Consider the following 24,148-nt stretch of genomic DNA (forward strand, 5'->3'; position numbering starts at 1 on the left):
TACTTCAGGACATGTTTGTGAAACAATGGGTGGGGCAGATTATAGACTGCCTTCGACAACAGTGGAGCACCGCCCAGACCCAGAGAATGGAGAGGATCTGGTCACCAAATCATTCTTAGACTCCCTCTTCGCATCTCTCGGAGGCGATCTACAGGACTTGAAGGCATAGCTGTCTGCGGGAGGTTCGCCGGGGTTTGAAGGAGGAGGTGAGTGACAGAGAGTTGCCGCCATGGATGACCGGTAATCTAAACAAGAGTAGGAAATAGAATGGCTCCAACAGGAGGCCCTGCGCCTTAAGAAACACATATTTCTTCAGTCCCATAATGAAGACCTAGAAAATTGCTGGAACAACGTTCATATCCAGGGAGGTTCCAACTCATGATGAGGGCACGAATCTCAGAGACTATGTCACAGCCCTCTTCCGACACATTCTGGACCTCCCTGACGAGGCAACGCTGCAACGTGATCGAATACATTGAGTGGGGCCCCCCATGCCGGAGAGCAACCCTCCTGCAGACTTTCTAGTCTGCGTCTATGACTTTCAAACAAAGGAAGACATCCTATTTAAGGCCTGACACTCAAAGCCTGTCCATTCTAGGGGACAATGTGCCAAAGGTGCCCCCACCAGAGGGAAACTGGACTGGCTTCCATATCAGTGGATTTTCCATTACTGGATGATGCTCCACAAGCAGTGTTCCACTGTGACAAATTGTTACTTTATGTTCCATTTATTGATCTTAGATTGTGTTTACTCCTCCGCACTGACCGAATCCAGCATGCCCTTGCAGTGGCATTCTAATAACTCCTCATTGATTGCTCTCTCTGTCTTGTCTATAAGGCAAAATAGTCGGGTGCACCGCACAGCACTCCCTGTCCCTGTCCCATGACCCTAGAGTTAAGTATAATCAGCCTTAATGTCCTTGGCTAAAACAGTTCATTGAAGCGTTCAGAAGTGTTGTCTCTCATAGAGCAAACCAGCTGTAACATTTGTTTACTCCAGGAGACCCACCTGCTACCCAAAGAGTCCTCCAGCATGCACTCACACTGGTTTCACTGCCAGATTTGGTTCTCTGGCCCCACAAACAAGTAAGGCATAGCTTACTTCTCGTCCAGAAATGTAGTGGCAAACTAATATTCACGATTGTGGAAACTAAGGGGTGGCTGCTTGTGGTTAGATTACAATGGGGTGCCTTTACATTTTCCCTGGCCAATATCTTTGCTCCAAATGAGCGGCAAGAACCCTCCATCCTTAGCATGCTAGCAGCAGCCCTCTCTACCCCTGATACGGCCACCTGATTGGGGAGGTACTTCAATCTGGTAATGGACCCCACTCTAGATCGCTCCAGCCTACCCTCCTCTCAAACGGGAGCATTCAAGTCTGATGGCCTTCAGTGGCGAGCAGATGGAGTGCTATGTGATATCTGGCGTCACCTCCACCCTTTTCTATTCAGCGGCACATAAATCATACGCCCACATTGATCACTTACGTCCCCGGCACTAACAACTCAACAAGAGGCCAGCAAACAACCCTGATCTCTTAAGGACCATTCCCTAATCTGTTTAACCCTGCATCTCGATATCTCTCAGCCCCATGCTTCACACTGGCCTCTCCACAGTGCTCTGCTGCAGTCCCCTTCCTCAATCAGTGAGGTACGCATGACACTAGTGGATTGCCTCTGCAACAATGACTTAGAAGGAACCCCCCACCACTATCGTCAATCAGGGAGGCTTTAAATCTCACTGTGCGGTTCGAATTTATCGGCAGCCGAGAACCAGATCAGTTGAGTGAAGCACCAGCAACTAGAGCAGACGGTCTCTGAGCTATAGTTGATCCATAAACGCTCAGGTGCCCCAGGGTCTGAAAAAGAAAAAGAGGCTCCTTTTTGAAGCGCCTTTACCTTGATAGGCAGGAGTATGCCCTTTTGCTTCTCAAACATGCTAGCTCATAGGCTCTGTAACAGAATCCTCTTTGAATCTGTGAGCTCTGTCCGAGTGACTTGGGGTGAAGAGGTCCACTCAGATGCAGAAATAGCAGCGGCCTTCAAAGACTTTTAGAGCACTTTGTACTCCGGCTTGGACAGTCCCAAGGGTCTTATCTTCAGGGGGTTGGTTCACTTAACACGATTACCGCCGGAGCTTGCGCCCCAGCTTGACCAACCAATACGTATTGAGGAGGTGATTGCAGCTATTTCTCGCCTCAAACCTTCAAAGGCGACAGGGCCTAATTGATTTACCGCCCGATTTTATAAAACATTCTGTCAAGAGTTAGACCCTCTTTTAACCTTATTTTCTTTCTAACTCAATTTTTGACTCTCTCACCCTGACAAACTCAATGCTGGAAGCATCCATCTCGGTGATACTCAAGCCGTCTAAAGACCCCGGGGTCTGAGGGTCATACAAACCCAATTCTCTCCTAAATCTTGACACCAAACTTTTAGCTGGTATCCAGGCCCCCGGATTGAGCCCTTTTCTGCGTCTGGTCGATCCTGACCAATCAGGACTATCCCTACAAGGCTGTGTGGGGACAATACTAAACTGATCTTGCATCTCATCGATATCATTCAGCGATCACAAAAGGAGGCTCTCTTCCTTTCCATTGATGCAGAGAATGCATTTGACCGGATATATGATGTTACAACGCGTACTTTTAGCACGCATACCATTACCACAGATTTTTTACAACGCAGGTCATTTTACAACGGATACCTTTACAACGCAAAACACTACAACGCAGATACTATTACAACGCATACCATTACAACGTAAGTATAGGTAAGTATATAACATTAATATATAATATTAATATATAATGTAAATATTTATTTTTGTATTATTTAATTAAATTATTTATTTAATTATTAAATAATTTTATTAATTAAATTAATTTAAATTTTTTTATTTGTAAATATATGTTAAAAATACCCCTGTACCCCAAAACCCAACCCTAAAACCTAAAAATACCCCTGTACCCCAAAACCCAAACCCAGCCCTAAAACCTAAAAATACCCCTGTACCCCAAAACCAACCCTAAAACCTAAAAATACCCCTGTACCCCAAAACCCAAACCCAGCCCTAAAACCTAAAAATACCCCTGTACCCCAAAACCAACCCTAAAACCTAAAAATACCCCTGTACCCCAAAACCCAAACCCAGCCCTAAAACCTAAAAATACCCCTGTAACCTAAACCCAACCCTAAAACCTAAAAATACCCCTGTACCCCAAAACCCAAACCCAGCCCTAAAACCTAAAAATACCCCTGTACCCCAAAACCCAAACCCAGCCCTAAAACCTAAAAATACCCCTGTACCCCAAAACCCAAACCCAGCCCTAAAACCTAAAAATACCCCTGTACCCCAAAACCCAACCCTAAAACCTAAAAATACCCCTGTACCCCAAAACCCAAACCCAACCCTAAACCTAAAAATACCCCTGTACCCCAAAACCCAAACCCAGCCCTAAAACCTAAAAATACCCCTGTACCCCAAAACCCAAACCCAGCCCTAAAACCTAAAAATACCCCTATACCCCATAACAAAACACCACTAATAAATGTTTTTAAAAAAAGATAAACTTACCTATAATTATACTTACGTTGTAATGGTATGCGTTGTATTAGTATGTGCGTTGTAGTGTAATGCGTTGTAAAAGTAATCGTTGTAAAATGACCTGTGTTGTAATAGTATGAGTGGTAATGGTATGCGTTGTAAAAAATCAGTGGTAACAGTTACATACCCATTTGACCACGTTCACTGGCCATACCTGCTTGAGAACGTCTGCCAATTTGGGTTTGCAGATTGATTTATCACATGGATATGCTGTTTTTATAGCACTTCCCTGGCCTCCATCCATGTCAATGGGACTTCATCCTCTGTGTTCTCTATTGTGTGTAGGACCTGACAGGTCTATCCCCTATCTCTGCTTCTCTTTGCACAGCACATGGAGCTTATGGCTCAGAGGTTCCAGGACAACCCGTAAGGTCTCCGGTATCTGATTTGGCACTGACAGTCACACAATTAGACTCTTTGCCAATGGCATTATCTTATCCTTGGCGCACCCGCTGGCCTCGCTACCATCCCTACTCTGAGTTGCGACTATTCGGTGAGGTGTCTTGGTTTAATGTTAGCCTCCAAAAATCCCACATTCTGAACCTCTCGGTCACCTCTCGGTATGAGATCGACCTACGTGCACGATTCCCATTGGTGTGAGCGAAGGAGACCTTAACATATCTAGGTATGCTGCTAGCTCCCACTCTGGGGAAAACACTGGTGGTTAATTACGGGGCCTGTCTTGACCATGCTAATATGGCGATATCCTCATGGAGCAGTCTGTGACTGGCCTGGACTAGCCGCATTGCCACAGTTAAAATGACCGTGCTCCTGTGCCTGCTTGTGCATCCAGACTATCCCACTGACTCCATCACCCCTTGTGCTGCACACTTTGCAAGACACCGGCAACCGGTTCATCTGGAATGGCAAGAAGGTGTGCCTCCTCCACCACCAACAACTGTCTTGTACAAAAGAAGAGATATACGCCTGGGGCTTCCCCTGATCGCATAGTACTTTCAGGCTGCAAACTTCGCTACATCTTAGAGTGGAATCGCCCCCTCTCTGAAAAAACATTGGTCTTTCATGGACCAAATGGTCGCCGGTGTTAATATATGGTAGGAGATCTAGCTGCCTAGGGCCTGGGGGCTGTATTCATCACCGATGACTGCCACAACATTCAAAATATGGGACTCTGTAGCCCTTAAACATGACCAGACGACGTTTCCCTCTCCAATTATGCCAACTACTGACAACCCTGACTTCCCTCAAGGGTCTAACTCAGATGTTTTTAGCCACTGGTGAAAAAAGGGGCTGTATACTAGTAGGTTTGCTTTTCGACCTTTTGGGGTGATCTCTTTTGATCGACTCAAGCAGTATTACTCTCTTCCCTCGTTAGATGCGTTCAATTACTTACAGCTGACATTGGGCGACTTCCTCGAACTATAAACCTGGCTCCTCCTGCCCCCTCACCAACTTTGAGAAATGGCTGATCGGTAAAGATAGTGCTAAGCACCTCATTACTTAACTGTATACTCTATTGTCGGACAGTGGCTCAGCTCCTAAATCTAATCGGCTAGTGCGCTGGGAAGAGGAACTAGGGCGCTTCCTCTCCACCAAAGAATGGAATATTTTGTACAGGGTACATCAGTTGCACACAACCTGGTCAGTACGGAGTCTGCCTATAAAGTAGCCTCCTACTGGTATCTCACACCTGCACATTTACATAGATGGAATAAGGGGCTGGCGGAAAAATGCTGGCGGGGATGTGGACAGGTGGGCTCTCTTCTTCCCCTCTTGTGGCAGTGTTCCAAATTGGCCATATTCTGGGAACAGGTCTTGAACAATATTGATCTAGCTTTTGATACTGCTATACCCCCTTTCCCTCCTTATACTATCCTAGGGTTATCCAATCCCCTGACCTTTCCGCTGTGATCGATCCGGGGTAAGCAAAAGGCTTTAGCATTAAGTGCCACGTGTCAATCCTCTCGCACTGGGGGACAGAGAAAATCCCAGAACATGTTTCTTGGTTACACACATTATGGGTTACCTTGTTGATGGAACCTATGTCACTCACGGTCGAAGACAATGCGACTGTCTATCCAGACTTGTGGGCGTCTTTTATCCGGATCCTTTTGGTAGAGTTCAGGGAAGTGACCTGCCTGAAATACTTTCACATATTACGCTTGCTCCACCGAGAAGGTATAGATCCTCCTCTTAGTATGAAGCGCAGATCCTGGCCCCTAAGAGCATACCCCAGTAATGCTTGAGAACATTGGGTGAATATGGTGTGGAGGAGTGTGGGTGGTGGGTATGTAATATTGTTTTGTGTCCTTCTTAATGTTTCCCTTCTTTCTCTTCTTCCGCAATGTTAAAATGATCTGTTTACTGCTGCTGGTCTCCTGTTGTAGGCTTTGAGCTGTGTACTATCATTTATAAATCAATGATGCTGTCGCCGTAGGTTGTTGGCGGAAAGCTGTTTGATTAAATTGCAGAGTTCAATAAAAAGAACTTCCTTAAATGAATATCATAGTCAATTACGTTTGAATTTGGGAAATCTGGTGTCTGCCTTGATTGTTTATGGTACTATTTATGACTCCAAAAAGAGATTTGACCCAGTCTCTTAGCTTTTGGATTTATAGTCACCATTGCTGATTTCCACGTGACTCTTTTCCTCTTGACAGCAGGTTCAGGCTCTGGCAAAAGGCTAGGAGAACTGTGAAGGCAGTGAGGAGCAGGAGCACTATCTACACTGTCACTGGCTATACCCTTGCTGGTAGCGGTTCCATTCGATTGAGTGCTAGATCTCAACTGGCTGCCATTTAAGGAAGGATGAACCGTAAAGGTCACTGCATTAAGGCAGCAGCAAACAACCACCACGTCCCACAGCAGAAGACAAGGTGCTTTGTATCTCGGGAAATGCTGGTGGAGCCCCACCTCCAAGAATTGGGCCTTCTGGGACTTCAAGTCCCCAACACCTCCCCTACGGAACAAGCAACAGCAGCAAACAATACACTTTTTTAAATCTATTTCAGGATGTGTAGATTTGTATTCGTAAAACACTGTAATAATTGCAGATATTTCTAAAACTCCTTATTGGGGATTTTATGTTCCCATCTTCAAACATTTTCACTGACTAACCTTTCTTACCGTGCTTGAGCAAGTGTAGGTCAGAGTTGTGCCAGTCTATCCAATAACATTTTGACATCCACTAAGACTGTATCACCCATGTTCACACTAGAGTTATGCGTCAGTCAAGGTGTTCTGTGCAACCTGTGGTGAACAACCTTAGACACTTAGGTTCTTTTGAATCAGCCTGCATTCACAGACTTGCTCTGCCTATAAACATATAGTTTGTCTGTGTGGTGCAGGCACCACGCATCATTTGGCACCACATTTGTTACCACATTATTCTGGGAAGTTATTAGTGACTGGAATGCCCTGTTGCACACCCACATCCTAACAAATGTCATAAACAGCACAAACCAAGGTTTTTCTCAAACGCTGCTGAAATGTCACGGTAAGCTGCATTAATGGTGACTGAAATGCCCACTTTTTGCCCACAAAATAAATACAAGCAGTATTGTGAGCATATAGGCATTGTTTGTTTTTGTTTTTTTTTGCATTTCTTTCAACTCTTAGGAGTTTCCCTCCTCCCTCGGTCTGTCTCCCTCTGTCTCTCACCCTCTGCCTCCGTCCCTCTGTGTCTCCGTCCCTCTGTGTCTCCGTCCCTCTGTGTCTCCGTCCCTCTGTGTCTCCGTCCCTCTGTGTCTCCGTCCCTCTGTGTCTCCGTCCCTCTGTGTCTCCGTCCCTCTGTGTCTCCGTCCCTCTGTGTCTCCGTCCCTCTGTGTCTCCGTCCCTCTCTGTCTCCGTCCCTCTCTGTCTCCGTCCCTCTGTCTCCGTCCCTCTGTCTCCGTCCCTCTGTCTCCGTCCCTCTGTCTCCGTCCCTCTGTCTCCGTCCCTCTGTCTCCGTCCCTCTGTCTCCGTCCCTCTGTCTCCGTCCCTCTGTTGCCCTCCTCCCTCTGTCGCCCTCCTCCCTCTGTCGCCCTCCTCCCTCTGTCGCCCTCCTCCCTCTGTCGCCCTCCTCCCTCTGTCGCCCTCCTCCCTCTGTCGTCCTCCTCCCTCTGTCGTCCTCCTCCCTCTGTCGCCCTCCTCCCTCTGTCGCCCTCCTCCCTCTGTCGCCCTCCTCCCTCTGTCGCCCTCCTCCCTCTGTCGCCCTCCTCCCTCTGTCGCCCTCCTCCCTCTGTCGCCCTCCTCCCTCTGTCGCCCTCCTCCCTCTGTCTGTCTGTCTCTCCCTCCCTCTGTCTGTCTGTCTCTCCCTCCCTCTGTCTGTCTGTCTCTCCCTCCCTCTGTCTGTCTGTCTCTCCCTCCCTCTGTCTGTCTGTCTCTCCCTCCCTCTGTCTGTCTGTCTCTCCCTCCCTCTGTCTCCCTCCCTCTGTCTCCCTCCCGCTGTCTCCCTCCCGCTGTCTCCCTCCCGCTGTCTCCCTCCCGCTGTCTCCCTCCCGCTGTCTGTCACCCTCTGTCACCTCACTCCAGCTTCCTGGGCACGCACAGAGCTGCACCAGAGCACTTCACAGGTCTTTAAAAGACCATAGAGCAGATTGTCTAGGAATGCCTCTCTTAATTAGCAGCAGTTATGTACTAAGTGCCTGCGACACACCCACCATTTGCAGGCGACACAGTACTGTGTCGGGACACACAGTTTGGAAAGCTCTGCCCTACCTGCACTGGGCCTTTATAGCACATGTGTAGGCGGCTATCCCCACGGGTGACCTAGAGCTACTGGCCAGCAGGGCGACCTCCACTCTAAGGACTTACCAACAGGCAACGAAGCGGAGCCCACCCGCTGTGCTAACGACTAGACCTGTGCCGCATGTCCCTTTATACCATTAAGAAGAAAGGGGTCCCCGTTACGGAGGGGTGCGTGTGATCACAACCAATTAATTAAATCAAATGAACAAAAATGCGTCTATAATGTTTTATTCACATTATAGGAAAAAAGCAACAATTATAATTTCAAACATTGCGGTTGTATTAGTGCCCCTGGGGGTAAGGAGGACGTGAAGTCGTGAGGGTGGTGTAGGTAGGGGATAGTGGCAATAAAAACACGTATATATCAGACGTTAGCACAAATTCAATGAAAGATATATAACAAAACGGTCACAGTTCAAACCAGTAGTTCATAGTACACATGCCCCATTGTCCATAATATACAGGAATAGTGGGTAAGGAGAGGCTGTGTCATAAACCGGGGAGTGTGTCGACGTTTCGACCCCAAGTAAGGCAGGAATCAATGAAGTCCTTGCATGAGGGTCTTCATCAGGACCAAGGAAGAGTGGTGGGGCTAACAACCTATTTAAAGGAGTAATTGATTCATATTATTATAATGGTCATTAGAAAAATGTCTTAATCAAAAAGAAGGGGGAGGATTACGAGGGTAGACACACCGTATATTGAAGCATACTTGAATAAATCAGTGCTTCCTGGTCATTGGTCAGGATGGGTCCGATGAGAAGCATTCAATCCTATGGAAGATGTCCACAATGTGTAAAAACTATATTGTGAATCATCATCGTAACGGAAATGAATAAATCAGACTTACTTATTAGATTAAATCCGGTATCCCGATATGATAGGGGAAATGGATCCGGACACTGGGCATAGGAGACCACTCTACGTATCTACATAAAAGGGAAAACATATTCAGCCTTGGCCGAGATGTACTCACTTCGGGAAAGAGGTCAGTCAGTGGGGCAGCTTACCGAATAGCGTAGAGAATTTCAGAGTGTCCCCGTTTCAATGGATTACGTCCGCATTAATCAGGAGTCGTAACCTAAGCGGAGGATAGAGAGGGGAGTTAAGAATACTATGGTGCTCAAAGTCACCTGTATTGATACTACTGTCAAAGACCAGTGATCGGCGTGCTTACCGATGGAAGATTTATCCAGCATCTTTGCGGGAGCCTCGAGGTGAATGCCGAGCTTCCTGAAACGCTCGTGGTCATGGTAACAAGGGTGTCACGTGAGCAATAAATAGGGAAGAAAGACTATGTTAGTCTTGAGTTGCTGGAGTATAGTCCATATGATGTACAGACCAGTGTTTAAAAGTTGGTATTAGGGAAAACACTAATGGTGTTATAAAGGGGGAGGGTTTGTCATAATTATCCTGTTGTGTAATTGGGGATAAGATGAGGAAATTAAATATCGAGTATATCACACACTATTGGCGGTTAGTTGAAATCACAAAGTAAACAGACCAGAGATCTGCTGTAACTAGGATGTACCAATAGTTGTTCGGAAACTTTATGAGAAGGCAAGAATAGATTGACATGGCGTACCTATCACATGATGGTAAAGGCCATGTTGTTGAAAATGGAATTATTAAAACACTGAAAGACATAGTAGCAATCAGTTAATATACAAATCAAGATTGTAATGTCCAACACAAATGTACTGCGTACCTATCACAAGATGGTAAAGGCAGTGTCAGTCGATCAGAGATGTTAATGAATAATGGAGGTTGACATAATACATTACCCAATATAAGTAGATTCACAGGTGTACCTGTCACATGACGGTAAAGACCTGAAGTTGTTGATTATCATTTTTTGAATCAAAAAGGTAGGGTAGAATATTATGGCAGAGTTGTCAATTGAGAGAAGGAACTATCATGTTCATTTAAGCCTGATTGTATGGAGTCAAAGAAAAACATCCATTTTAGTTCACGGATATTCAGAATAGTGGTGATATTCCCACCCCGGGGTCCCAGAGTGGCTTTCTCAATTACAACCCATTTCAGACTCTCAGGTGGGTGTGTTGCTGATCTAAAGTGGTCCCTGTATAGTCACTGTCGGCTACTGGGCCTCAAGCGCTGCATGGAAAATCCACACCCTTCCTAGGTACATTGCTGCGTCTGAGGTGGCACAGCCATCCCCTGTAACAAGGCCGCTATAGGGCTGCCTCTGCAGCCAGCATGCCACCTATGCTATGAGGAACTCCTTTGGCGTGACCGTAGGCACAGCATGACATAATGTCAGGCTGCCCCACCACAGGCTCAACGCTGCCATCACTGTCTGCCTAGTTGCTACCTCAATACCTTCTATTGAGGACCCTGATCCTGGAGTGCCCTCCCACTGCACGTCGATTGTAGGGCCCAAACATATCCACTACCGCTAGGGTGAGTGCCATGAAAGCCCTGCAAGCCTGTCCCTTCCATGTTGATCAATGTTACCTCCCTGCAAGCTATAAGCAACACCTGACCTGTTTCCATGAGGGCATCACCGCATTGCCCCGGACGTCCCAACTATTGCAGAAGACCAGCTGCAGTGCCACATGGCACTGGCCCACAACCTCAGAGGCCAATAACCCATGCTTCAGTGCCTGAATTGCTGTCATTCAGTGAGTGTGGCTCACTGGTTAGAGCAGGCAGACCCTGAAGCAGAGGTCAGACCCGGGACCAGGGTTCGATTCCCGACGCGGCAGGGTGTTGAGCTCAAATGTCCACGGACTCGATCATTCTCGCTTCGGTGCCTGACCTAATCATGGGTTCACACTCTGCAACTCTGGGCATTAAGCTTGCTTGATCTCCACAACGGCCCCCCCGCGGCGGGATGCCTGGCTTTCACCTTGGGGATGCCCTGTAGGGGCTATCTCACAGGGAAAAACAAGGATGGGTTCCCAAGGCAAGCGCGGAGATACCCCTTCGGGGGTCGATTCTGGCGCTATATAAGAAATATAATATTAATAATAATAATAATAGTTGATAGATCCGCCACGGCCTCCCCTCGCTGGAAGGTCTATGTGGGCCAACTGAGCAATTATTTGCCATCAATGCGTGAAAACGGACGGGGCTGTCAAACGGTCCCCACTGCTTCACTTTAGGGGTATGGAAGTCTACCAGTTTTTCTAAAACCTCCCTAACATGGGGAATGATTAGGACTATGACACAGCGTTTGCCTCTTTTAACACCAACTTCGTTCCTCACTCAATCCTGACTGTGAGCAATTCAAACGGAGCCAAGCACGCCAGTGAGGTGACAAAATTATCAATGGCTTCAATGACTGACTCCAAGCCGTCGCCAGCACCAACTTGGACATCGATCAGTCCAAGAAATTCAGAACCTTGATCATACAGGACTGCTGCTACTCCTTCTTGCAACACCTCATCCTCCAACAGCCTTACAGGTCCTCACACGGTCAGACGACTTGCCCCCGCCCGCCCACCCTAGCCCTAGTTGTGGCTTGCCCCCGCCCGCCCACCCTAGCCCTAGTTGTGGCTTGCCCCCGCCCGCCCACCCTAGCCCTAGTTGTGGCTTGCCCCCGCCCGCCCACCCTAGCCCTAGTTGTGGCTTGCCCGCCCGACCACCCTAGCCCTAGTTGTGGCTTGCCCCGCCCGCCCACCCTAGCCCTAGTTGTGGCTTGCCCCGCCCGCCCACCCTAGCCCTAGTTGTGGCTTGCCCCGCCCGCCCACCCTAGCCCTAGTTGTGGCTTGCCCCGCCCGCCCACCCTAGCCCTAGTTGTGGCTTGCCCTGCCCGCCCACCCTAGCCCTAGTTGTGGCTTGCCCCGCCCGCCCACCCTAGCCCTAGTTGTGGCTTATCCCCCCACTCACCCTAGTCCTAGTTAGGGCTTGCCCCCGCCCACCCAAACCCTTGTTGTGGTTTGCCCCCCCCCCCCCCGCAACCACCCTAGCCCTTGTGCCTGGACCCCGCTGCAACCACACTAGCCCTAGCTGTGTCTTGCGTCTGTGCACCCTCCCTAGCTTTAGTTGGGGCTTGCTCCTCCCGCCCAATCTACCTCTGGTTATGGCTTGCTCCTCCTGCCCAGTCTAGCTCTAGTTGTGGCTTGCTTCCGCTCGCCCACCCTAGCTCCAGTTGTGGCTTGCCCCTGCCCGCCTACACAACCTAGCTCTAGCTGTGGCTTGTCCTACCCGCCCACCCTAGTCCTTGTTATGGCTTGTCCCCGCCTGTCCACCCTATCCGTAGTTGTGGCTAGCCCCGCCCGCACACCCAAGCCTTGGCTTGCCCCGGCCCGCCCACCCAAGCCTTGGCTTGCCCCGGCCCGCCCACCCTATCCTTAGTTGTGACTTTCCCCCTGCTCACCCTAGCCTTAGTTGTGGCTTTCCCCCAACTCACCCTAGCCCTAGTTGTAGCTTGCACCCCTGCCAGCCCCCATCAGCACTAAATGTGGCTTGTCTCCGCCCACCCTAGCCCTAGTTGTGGCATGCCCCCCTGCCAGCCCATCCTAGCCCTTGTTGTGTCTGGCCACTGCCTGCCCAACCTATCCCCTATGTCTGACCCCCATACGCCCACCCTAGCCCTTGTGTCTGGCCATAGAGCCCTTGGTGTGGTTGGACCCCGCCCGACCCTAGCACCTGTTGCAGTTGGCCCCCACCCACCTTAGCCCTTGTGTCTTGCACCTGCCCTAGCCCTTGTGGTTTTCCCCGCCTGCCTACCCCAGCCCTTGTTGTGGTTTGCCTTAGCCCATGTGATTTGTCCCCGACCTCCCATCCTAGCCCTTAGTTTGTCCCTGACCGCCCACCCTAGCCCTTGTTGGGGCTTGCCCACGCCCACCCAAGCCCTTGTGGTGTGCTTCGCTGCAACCACACTAGCCCAAGTTGTGTCTTGCGCTTGCGCGCCCACCCTAGCTCTAGTTGTGACTTGCGCCTCCCGCCCAACCTACCTCTAGTTGTGGCTTGTTCCTCCTGCTCACCCGAGCTCTAGTTGTGGCTTGCCTCAGCACGCCCACCCTAGCTCCAGTTGTGGCTTGCCCCTGCCCGCCCACCCACCCTAGCTCTAGCTGTGGTTTGCCCCGCTCGCCCCCCTAGCTCTGGATAGTCCATGTCCGACCCCCTTGCCCTAGTTGTGGATTGCCCCGACCACCCACCCTAGCCCTAATTGTGGCTTTCCACCGCCCTCCCACCCTAGTTCTAGTTGTGTCTGATAGTTGAAGTTGTGTTTGGCCCCCGCCCGCCTACCCTAGCTCTAGTTGTGGCTTGCCCCCACCTTCCCACCCTAGCCCTAGTTGTGGCTTGCCTCCGCCAGCCCACCCTAGCTCTAGTTGTGGCTTGCCCCTGCCTGCCAACCCTAGCTCTAGTTGTGTCTTGCCCCCGCCTGCCCACCCTAGCTCTAGTTGTGGCTTGCCACTGCCTGCCCACCCTTGCTCTAGTTGTGACTTTCCCCCACCAGCCCGCCCAAGCTCTAGTTGTGGCTTGCCACCACCTTCCCACCCTAGCTCTAGTTGTGGCTCAGTCCAACCACATACCTCTAGTGCTGGCTTGCCTCGCCACCCTAGCTCTTGTTGTGGCTTGCCCCACCCGCCCCCTAGCTCTGGCTTGTCACCGCCTGTCTCCCGTGCCCTATTTGTGGCTTACCCAGTCCGCCCACCCTATTCATAGTTGTGGCTTGCCCCTGCGCACCCTAGCCCTAGTTGTGACTTGCTTAGCCCTAGTTGTACCTTGCCCTTGCCCACCCTAGCCATTGGTGTGGCTTGCCCTCGCCAGCCCACCCTAGCCATTGTTGTGGCTTGCCCTCGCCAGCCCACCCTAGCCCTTGTTGTGGCTTGCCCCCCGCCTGCCCACCCTAGCCCTTGTTGTGGCTTGCCCCTGCCCGCCCACCCTAGCCCTTGTTGTGGCTTGCCCCCGCCCGCCCACCCTAGCCCTTGTTGTGGCTTGCCCCCGCCCGCCCACCCTAGCCCTTGTTGTGGCTTGCCCCCGCCCGCCCACCCTAGCCCTTGTTGTGGCTTGCCCCCGCCCGCCCACCCTAGCCCTTGTTGTGGCTTGCCCCCGCCCGCCCACCCTAGCCCTTGTTGTGGCTTGCCCCCGCCCGCCCACCCTAGCCCTTGTTGTGGCTTGCGCCCGCTCGCCAACCCTAGCCCTTGTTGTGGCTTGCCCCACCCACTCTAGCCCTTATTGTGGCGTGTCCCCGCCCGCCCACCCTAGGTCATGTTGTGGGTTGCCCCTCCCGCCAACCCTAGCTCTTGTTGTGGGTTGCCCCAGCCTGCTAACCCTAGCTCTTGTTGTGGGTTGCCCCCGCCTGCCTACCCTAGCTCTTGTTGTGACTTCCTGGTGCCCTTTTTGTGATCCCCCCCCCCCCCCCACACACCTTAGCGTTTGTGGCTTGCCTGCCCACCCTGGCCTTTGTTGTGGCTTGCCACCACCCGCCCATCCTGGCCTTTGTTGTGGCTTGCCCCCCACCAGCCCAACCTAGCCTTTGTTTTGGCTGGCCCCGCCTACCGTAGCCTTTGTTATGGCTTGCCAATGCTCTTGTTGTTGCCTGCCCCCACTCACCCACCCTAGCCTTTGTTGTGGCTTGCTGCCACACACCCTCTCTACCCTGTGTTGTTGCTTGTAATCCAGTGTTGTTGTCACCTGCACTTCCTATCCTGTGGTGCTGCTTGCCCTTACCCACCCGCCATTACATAAAATAGGCGATATGATGCTTCCACATCATAGCACTTTTTTGTTACCTCCGCCCTACAATGTCTGTGTTGTTTTAGCCCACCCTCAGTGTTGCCTCCTGCCCCACTCTTCTTCCTGCCAGCAATAAAAAAATTGCGTTATGAGGTCCTTTTTAGGTTTCGACCTGGCGATCTGCGCAAGCAGTTCGCGCAGGTGAAATCTATTGTTTACATATATTGGCTTCAGGAACGTCCCCCGGCTCCCATTGGCAAGCTCCATAAATGGAGGCTAGCCATTGGGAGCCGGATCTGTCCGTCAAGGCCGGACCAGATTCGGGGGCGTTCCCACGATTTTTTCCCTCTCCACCCACTTCTGATAGTCATCGCGGCAGTGGGTGAGTGTTATTTTTTTTTTTTTGAGTCGGCCGGTTTTCTTCTTTTTCCAAGTGTTTGTTGTTGGAGTTGGCTGCAAGATTCGAGTTCCCACAAGGCAATCAGGTAAGGAGCATTTTGTTTATAAATGTATTTTCACTTTGTAGGTTTACGTATTTTGTCCTGTGCCCGTTCCCGCCCCCCCCCCCCCTCCCGCTGTCCGTGCGCCGTTCCCGCCCCCCACACCCCCCTCCCACCGGATTTGTTTTTTTGGAGCTACAACTGTACGTTTTGAACTCGTGGGTGGACAGTCTCCTCGCAGTCTGTTGGTGCTGGCAAAGCCGCTCTGCACTCTGCAAACATAATGCACGGCACCCCCTGCATCGGGACAGTTTCATCTTTTAATGAGGAGGATGGCTGGGAGCTGCCAGTCTCACAAAGGCACACACCCCTCCACCCCTTTATCACACGCAGCTCGTTATTTTAAGGGGCTCCGAGGCGAGGGTCTGCTGTCGAGGGTGTGACGCAGCAATAATTCACTTTGTGTTCGTGGGGATCCCCCCCGCTGTCCGTTCAAGCCCCTCCCCCCCCTGTCCGTGTGCCCCACTTGTTGTAGATGACATCATCCCTAGCTGCAGAATAGCGGCGTCTGCTGGGATTTGCGGTTCTTTCATCCCCCTCGGAAAATAGATTTAGCAACCGTTTTTTGCACCTTGGATAGTAATCTGCCTTCATCACTGAGTATGTTCCAGGGTGTCAAAGACTGCTGTGTGGGTTAGATGGCACTTGTCAACTTTGTAAGGAGTTCTACTATGGAAACATGTATGCTGTTTGATTCTTTTGGGTGGCAAGTTCTGAATTTTATTGTGCTTTTGCCTGTACCGGACGAATACATGTAGAGAGTAATAAGGAAATGACTCAACCAGTAATAAAAAGAAAATTTCCACAATAATCCTACGGTTGCAAGCCTCATAACTGGTTCATTTTTTGGCCTCACTCCTTAATTTACATTTAAGATTACAATATTAGTTGAAATGCAGCTTGGAGTTAGCAGCAGTGGTCCAGTTAATACGTCACACTAGTGAGTGGTAAAGTGAAAAGACATGTGTTCAGGCATATTGGAAAGTGTTAAATAGATTACTGCCTTACAACTTCATATGTGTTAGTGGCTGACAAGGCTTACTGTTGAAGAAAAGCCTGCTGGCAATCAAGACTGTTGGGTGTTATCTTTGAATACTTTTTTTTAATTCTTTCTAATTATTTTGCGTTCTAAGATAGGTCACTCATGGCTCCATAACACGTTAGTCATCTTGGGAAGGGTAAAGAATGGTAAAGTTAGAAAAGTATTCAGAGCATGCTGTCTGTATGTACATATGCAGGATTGGTCTTTTTTTTAATGCTTTTCCTAATGTTTTTTTCCCCCGTACTTAAATTATTTTACTGTTCCTAGATGGCCGACGTGTTGAAAACAATTCTTTGGCTTACCTGGTTAGAAAACTGATAAAGTGCTATCAAACAAAACCATCATTGCAAAAGCCAAAGGCGCTAAGGCCGGATAATAAAGCCAGACTCTCTGGCTTTGCCAGTGCTCGTTATTGGTTTAGGTACAGTTCTCAGTGGCAGTAGAGTAGCGTATTAACTTACTCTTTTCCGGAATTCTTCATGCACAAACTGATATCCAGTACCTGTTACTGATGCCTACAATTCTCCATACCTTTGTAATTCTTGTGAGAAATGTACTCATTTTAATTGAATTAACAAAGGTTATAATATTGTGTGGGAAGGTCAAAATACAAACCGATTCTCTGCTTTTCAGACCACAATTGTTGAAATAGTTTGCATGCTGATTTTCAGGTTAGTGAGCCTGCACCTAGTTAAAACTAGTAACTTCGGACCAGTCAATAAAGTGGACATCATGAAAATCTAGGCTTAAAATGAGTGGAGAGTGACTAGGGAGTGGGGAGTGGAGAGTGACTAGAGAGTGGAGAGTGACTGGGGAGTGGAGAGTGACTGGGGAGTGGAGAGTGACTGGGGAGTGGAGAGTGACTGGGGAGTGCAGAGTGACTAGGGAGTGCAGAGTGACTAGGGAGTGCAGAGTGACTAGGGAGTGCAGAGTGACTAGGGAGTGCAGAGTGACTAGGGAGTGCAGAGGGAGTGCAGAGTGCAGAGGGAGTGCAGAGTGCATAGGGAGTGCTAGAGTGTGCAGAGTGAGTAGGGAGTGCTAGTGAGTGCTAGAGAGTGCAGAGTGAGTAGGGAGTGCTAGTGAGTGCTAGAGAGTGCAGAGTGAGTAGGGAGTGCTAGTGAGTGCTAGAGAGTGCAGAGTGAGTAGGGAGTGCTAGAGAGTGCAGAGTGAGTAGGGAGTGCTAGGGAGTGCAGAGTGACTGCAGAGATTAAGCTAATGGCAATGTAAATGACAATGCCATTTATTTATCTGTTTTCAAAACCAACACATAAATACAAATGTTGTCATTTACAATGCCAATAACTCTAACTTTTCCAAAGGCGAAACCATTGCATTGTAAATTCTTGTTTGTTGTTGCTTCCAGCCTTGTTTCATGACAGCCATGTTGCTGCAGAACATGGCTAAACGTTGGTAAATCCAATAGTTGTCGTCTTGTAAGGGAGACCAGTTGGCTTCGCCAATGTTTGTTCTTTTGTTCGATTTTTACCATATGAGTTGCTGCATTATCTGTACACAGTGAGAAATCATTATAAGCTGCAGCTCAGTTGTTGGCTTCGGGTAACTCGTGTTTTTAGAAATCATAGAAACCCTATATATCACTGCAATGAGAAGCATTTGGTGGATGTAACAGTATATTGTTTTTGTGAATAGGACATCTTGACAATTAAAAAAAAAAAAGAAAACGCAGGCAACTATTACTCTTTGGTTTCTTTATTTATTTCAACAATGACTTTTCATGGGAAACAAACAACCCCAGCTGAATTCAGAAATGTCTACTTTTCAGAAATGTATAACTTTCCAGGATCACCCGTAGGTTTCACACCTGTTTCCACTGCAAACTGCTAGTAGGTTGAACCACAAACATTAGGGAAAAAAAGCTACCTTTTAAATAAAAGTGCAAAAACTCAGTTTTTTTTTTATACAACTCTGCTGGTTCCTGAAAACTGTTCATATCAAGGTCCCAACTCGGCACACCTTTTCTTGATGCTGTTTTAGAAAAAAACACTCTTATGCCGCAAATTCTTCCCATTTTCCTCAAAAACCTAAAATTTAGATATGTTTTGGCTTTTTTCTTATTGCCCTCTAGGAGAATCTTGAAGGCCTGGGAACCCAAGAAGTACGGGGGAAAAATGCTAATTTTGCGTGTATACCTTATCTGGGGAAAAAAGTTATGAAGGTGTAAGCGTGATGTACAAAACATGCAGGATAACTGCAGTTCCAGCAAAACCGTTATCATATTTGCTGTTAAGATGTGACTTTCCAACCAGTGTAGTATATTTACAGTAAAAAAAATCGTAAATAGCGACATATATTGCAACACAATGCAGTGTTAAAACCAGAGCCAGTGGACGTAAACAGCAAATACTGTTGGTGAACTAGCGCACTGGAAAACTTCTGAAAGCAAAAAATACAAATGTAGCATCAGGTAGTCACCATAAAATGATAGAATCATTAATTTAGTGTTCGCATGCATGTAAAGTTGTGATAGCTTCCCAGTTGTGAACAACACAATGTACAAAGAATGGTTGCAGTGTTATCTCTTGAACTAGTTATTTTGTTTTATTCAAATGTCTTTATTCGGTTTGAAGCAAAACAATAAAGTTATTTTGTTTTTTGTTTGCAAACTTTCTGTCCATGACCCTGGTGATCACAAACACTGTAAATGTCTAAACCAGACTTGTGACAGTGGCAAATCGAACTGTAATTCCAGAGTGACCCTGCAAAAGAAAGCACAATGATTTGGCGTGTGGTTCCAAAAGTGAGTTTGGTATCTGGTAAGATGAGACCATTCCCTGTTTAAGGATTGGGTTGTGTCAGTTCATTCAAATAGGGATATTTTGTGACAATGTGGACCTATAGGCTCTGTTTCAGAAGCTCCTCACACATGAATTATCAGCATCAGTTAGTCGAGGCAGGAGATGAACTGACGAGGAGCACAGAGGCTTACTTCGGGATACACTTCTACTCCTCTCACTCCAGCAAGTGCACTGGGAACCAGGTGCTGCACCTCTTCAACATTTAGGTAAGCGTACGAGTGGGCCAACTTAGAGATGAGCTCCAAAATCGCCCCGATCTAAATCGACCTCTGATTCTTTTCTCTTCATTATAGACTCACCACTCTGACGATCCTTTGACTCGGTGAGTGTTTACTAATTTTCCTCAACAATGTGAGGCCCAACATTAATCAGTAGATCTAATGCTCTACTTTGCGGCTTCTTTTCCCGCTTTGATGGATTCATCACACCAGCTATTTTAGCCCCGGTGTGTTTTTAACTTTTGTTCTTCATTAACACTAAGCCTGACATTCACAAGCAGGCCCTGGGCACAACAAAGCAGATGTAATTATAATTTGAATTGTGCACCCCGCTCAGTAGATCCAGTGGCCTATCATGCGGGGATTTTAAAATGGTCATCCCATTTTTGATAGATTCATCACGCCTGCAATTTCAGCCTTGTTGTGTCTTTAACTTTTGTTCTTCACTAACAGTAAGCCTGACATTCACAACCAGGGCCCATGCGCATGAAAGCGGGTTTAATTTGAATGGTGCGCCTCGTTTATCTTTTAGATGCACATCGCCTGGGCCAAAATTATTCATGATCTAAACACCAGGCACCCGAAAATGATTGATTAACCAGGATTTACTCTGGTTCTTTGTGGGTGAGTACTGTCACCCTGCCTTCGCAGTCGTAATCCTATCAGACCCAGCTATGGAACAAGCCTAATTTGGGCTTTCTTCATTTATAGGCTGTCACCCCCAACCCCCATTTTTGTCCTGATGAAGACCCGCCTTGACTACTCAATAGAGCATAGTTTGGGTTGAAACGTCTACGATCTCACATGGTCCAGATTGAACAAGGCTCTGCATGCAAAAGATTAATTAATATACAAGGCAACAGAGTCATTGTGTATTTCCCCAATATTCTGGCATCTTTTTCCCATGTACATATTTTAATCACGCCGTATATATTGCGCACTAAACTCTAGCACTGAGCACAAATGTCACTTGATCACAAAACACTTAAAACCTCACCTCGTATTGACAGCCTTGTTTACAAATGTAAATATATATGAATGATTCAATTTACATATACAAGAGAGTATGCAGCAATTTGTGTCACGTGTGTTACTATTCGCAGTGTGTTTCATATGTCAAGATAGCTGGAATACGAATGTTTGACAACTGTAGAATAGCATATCGACAAAACGTATTCATAAGAAATAGTTGGTAAACCTGACAGAACCGTTGTTTTTGTTTATGCACCTCTTCAACAAAGCAGGTTCAAATAAGGAACAAAATATTAATAGTTCAGAGAGGGAGTGTGTGTGTTGAGACTTAACTCAGTATTCCTTCTCTTGTAACTTGAGGCTTGAGTTACTTGAACCATCCTTCTTGGTGCCTTTGGTGAGGGCTGGTGAGGGATATTGGGCTTTTTGCCTGAATGTTTAAAGTTCTTGAATTGGCGTGGATTTTGAAGCAGACAAGGTTAGCTACAGGGCCAGCTGGCACAGCACAAACAATCCCCATTGGGACAACAGGGTGAAGAGACTATTGTAAGGTCTCTCCATCTCACGACTCACGAGGTGTCCCTGAGGAGGTCAAGATCTACAGTTGAAGGTGGGGCATCTCTGTGGACTAGGGGGCCCACAATCTATGCAAAACAAAGGCTGGCATTAGGACTGTAGGTCTGATCTTTTCTTGGTCGGATTGTTTGTTAATGTAATATGTTGACTATTTGTTTGGTGCTGCCAGCTTTCCTAGGGAGGAAATCCCATAATGAAGCCCCATATTGGACTTTTGTAATATGGAAACTGGGAGGAGTACTTTACATTACCTCAAGGAAACTGTACAGTCACAGAAATGTGTTATGAAAAAGAATCAGCAAATGTTTGTGTTGTGGGAAGGGAACTGAAAAGATATATATATACACTGTCAAATATAGCATAGCAAATACATTTGTTTGAACCTGTGATAATATATAGCAACAGTGGAATGTAATTTGGATTATTTCTGAAATACTGTAGGTTGAAAATTTGGTAACCCACATGTTTGCAAATCTGCCATTTGTTTATGAGCACCCCAGATTGTACAAAAATTTCAGGACTCTATTTTTACTGGGTTTTTTACTGTGTGTACATTGCACTGCTAAGCTCCTGTAAGGTGTCTGTGCTTCTCGATTGCACATGGCTAGATTGACCGTACCCTTCACTGACATGTTTACCATATAAGGCTCTACTATATTCTTTAGGAAATGTTTGTTTGGTTCTGCCTGCTTTCCTAGAGAGGAAATCCCATAATGAATCCCCATATTGGATTTATGTAATATGGAAACCGGGACGAGTCCTTTACCTTACCTCAAGGAAACAGTACAGTCACAGAAATGTGTGATGAAAAAGAATCAAAAGATGTTTGTGTTGTGGGAAGGGAACTGAACTGATATATATATACTCTGTCAAATATAGCATAGCAAATACTTGTGTTTGATCCTGTGATAATATAGAGCAACAGTGGGATGTATTACTGTAGGTTGAAAATTTGGTAACTAAAAACTTTGCAAATCTGCCATTTGTGTATGGAAACCCCAGATTGTACAAAAAATTCAGGACTCTATTTTTACTGTTTTTTTTTACTGTGTGTACATTGCACTGCTAAGCTCCTCTAATGGGTCTATGCTTCTCCTTTAAACATGGCTAAATTGACCTTACCTCTCGCTGACATATGTAACATATAAGGCTCTATTATATTGTGTAGGAAATATACCCAGATTCAGGAAGTTAAATGCCACCCGTGGACTTGAGCGCCTATTTTGTCATCAACAGAGTGTACATTTAAAACCTAGTTTCAGGCTTGCCCTGTGTAGCCTGACTAGAGCAGCCCAAAAACCTGCTGGTAAACCAGTCAAAATAACCCTTTTTGAAAGGCTGAAACTCTTTTAAATATTAATACGTCACCTGTAAACACACCTTGCAGCCCACAAGGTAGGGTAGCTATTTAATATTAGAACATGTGACGTTAAAGTCGCCATGCTCTTGGAGTGACTAGCCCCCAAACGCTATTTTCACTGGCAGAGCTGTGGATGGATCTAAAGATGTCCAAGTACAGATGATAACATGAAATCAATAACTTCTGACTTGCAGGAAACCGCTAAAATAGTCATTCAAGGACAAATTTTCGTATTTATGAAAAGTTCCTTCCATCGATCCAGTTGGGTGTTCAATAAATATTTAGGAACGTGGACACAGGGTATGGGACTGCATTTTTCCCAGGCATGTCGCTGGTTAACCACAAGAGCTTTGCACAGGGGAAGAAGGGTTTCCCCGTTTTGGATTTTAGGAGTAAGGGATACTCTGGAATTGTTTGTAGTAAGGCAAACAGGACCCACTGGAAAGATTGGTAGGGTTTGGCTCCGAGAACTTTTGGCTAATTGGTTAGGGAGGAGTCTGTAGTCAATCCCACCCAAAAGCTAGTGCCACGCATAAATGTAGCATCCCAGTACACTCTCCTCAGAACACTTTCTGGAACTGAGGAAGAGCAGAAGAGGACTGAACCCTGCTTGCTGTAGCCTGATAAGAGCTGTGTAAGACTGGACCTACTTCTTCTTGTACCCAGGACAGAAATGTTGACTCCAAGGGTCAGTTGGCTGATGACTTGGGTGGCTACAGGGGAACAACAAGCAGCACTAGGACTTTTTCCTGAAGTAACCCAGTCGACCACTACCACCTGGACTTGACTTTGTTGGATGGCCTCTGCTTGAATAAGTCCTGGCCCTAAGGGTTGTCTTCGAGGTGCTGGGAGCCTTAGAAGTGATGCAGTAAAGCTGTTCCAGAAATCATGCAAAGTTGGGGCTTAAAGATTTTTAGACTTCCAAGACCTCGAAATCTATCATGGCATCTTGCTGCAAAGGTGTCTGAATTTCATGCACCTGTCTCTGATAGAGCTTCAGGCTTGCCCCGCTGGGAGATTTTTGAGCTTTATATAAAAAAAAAAGTAAAATCTTTGACTGGGACATACCTGCTTTGTTATCCAACGTGCGCTGCATCGCATTCAGACTGAAATCAGGCCAAGGTATCAGTCCACCATCTTCATAGATAGATGGATAAATATTCATATCTCCGGTTTCCCTTATTGGTTTTGTGTTGCTTTTATGTCATTTTGCTTGTTAAATGTAACAATTTTTTTTCTAATTCGATTTAGGATTGTTATTGTTTGGCAGTTTGTTTTTATTACTGATTAGATCTTGGCGAACAGGTTACTCTATCACATTGGTGACAGATAGCTCGCCCGCCGAAATCGAAATTCTGTAGGACATCATGGAATTTATATTTTGACGGACTGGATAACCGTCACCATTGTCACAGAGTAACCTGTCTGCCAAGATCTAAATCAGGCCCTTAGTTGAATAATCCTACATTAGAAAGTTGGTCCTAAGCTGTCCAAAGTGAAATGTTATATTTATTTAGAGTACTTTGGAAAATTTTCCAGCATTCCAAATGCTAAAAGCGTTTATTGGAGTTGACACATGCTTGAATTTCCCTTGCAAGTATTTTAATTTGTACCAAGAGAACACGACTAAGTTTGGTTAAAGAATGTTGTGATGTGGTGACTCAGTAGGTATTGTGTGTAGAAATGGTTGAAATTGGATCTACATAGAGCCGTGA

The 24,148-nt window shown here is 47.2% G+C and overlaps 1 protein-coding gene across 1 annotated transcript in view; it reads left to right on the top strand.

Annotated features, from left to right (window-relative positions):
• Nucleotides 1-24,148, top strand: part of PGAP6 (post-GPI attachment to proteins 6) — a 654,474-nt gene that overhangs the window by 217,823 nt on the left and 412,503 nt on the right. The window lies entirely within an intron of this gene.

This window comes from Lissotriton vulgaris, chromosome 10 (assembly GCF_964263255.1).
Source record: "Lissotriton vulgaris chromosome 10, aLisVul1.2, whole genome shotgun sequence".
Classification (NCBI taxonomy): Eukaryota; Metazoa; Chordata; class Amphibia; order Caudata; family Salamandridae; genus Lissotriton; species Lissotriton vulgaris.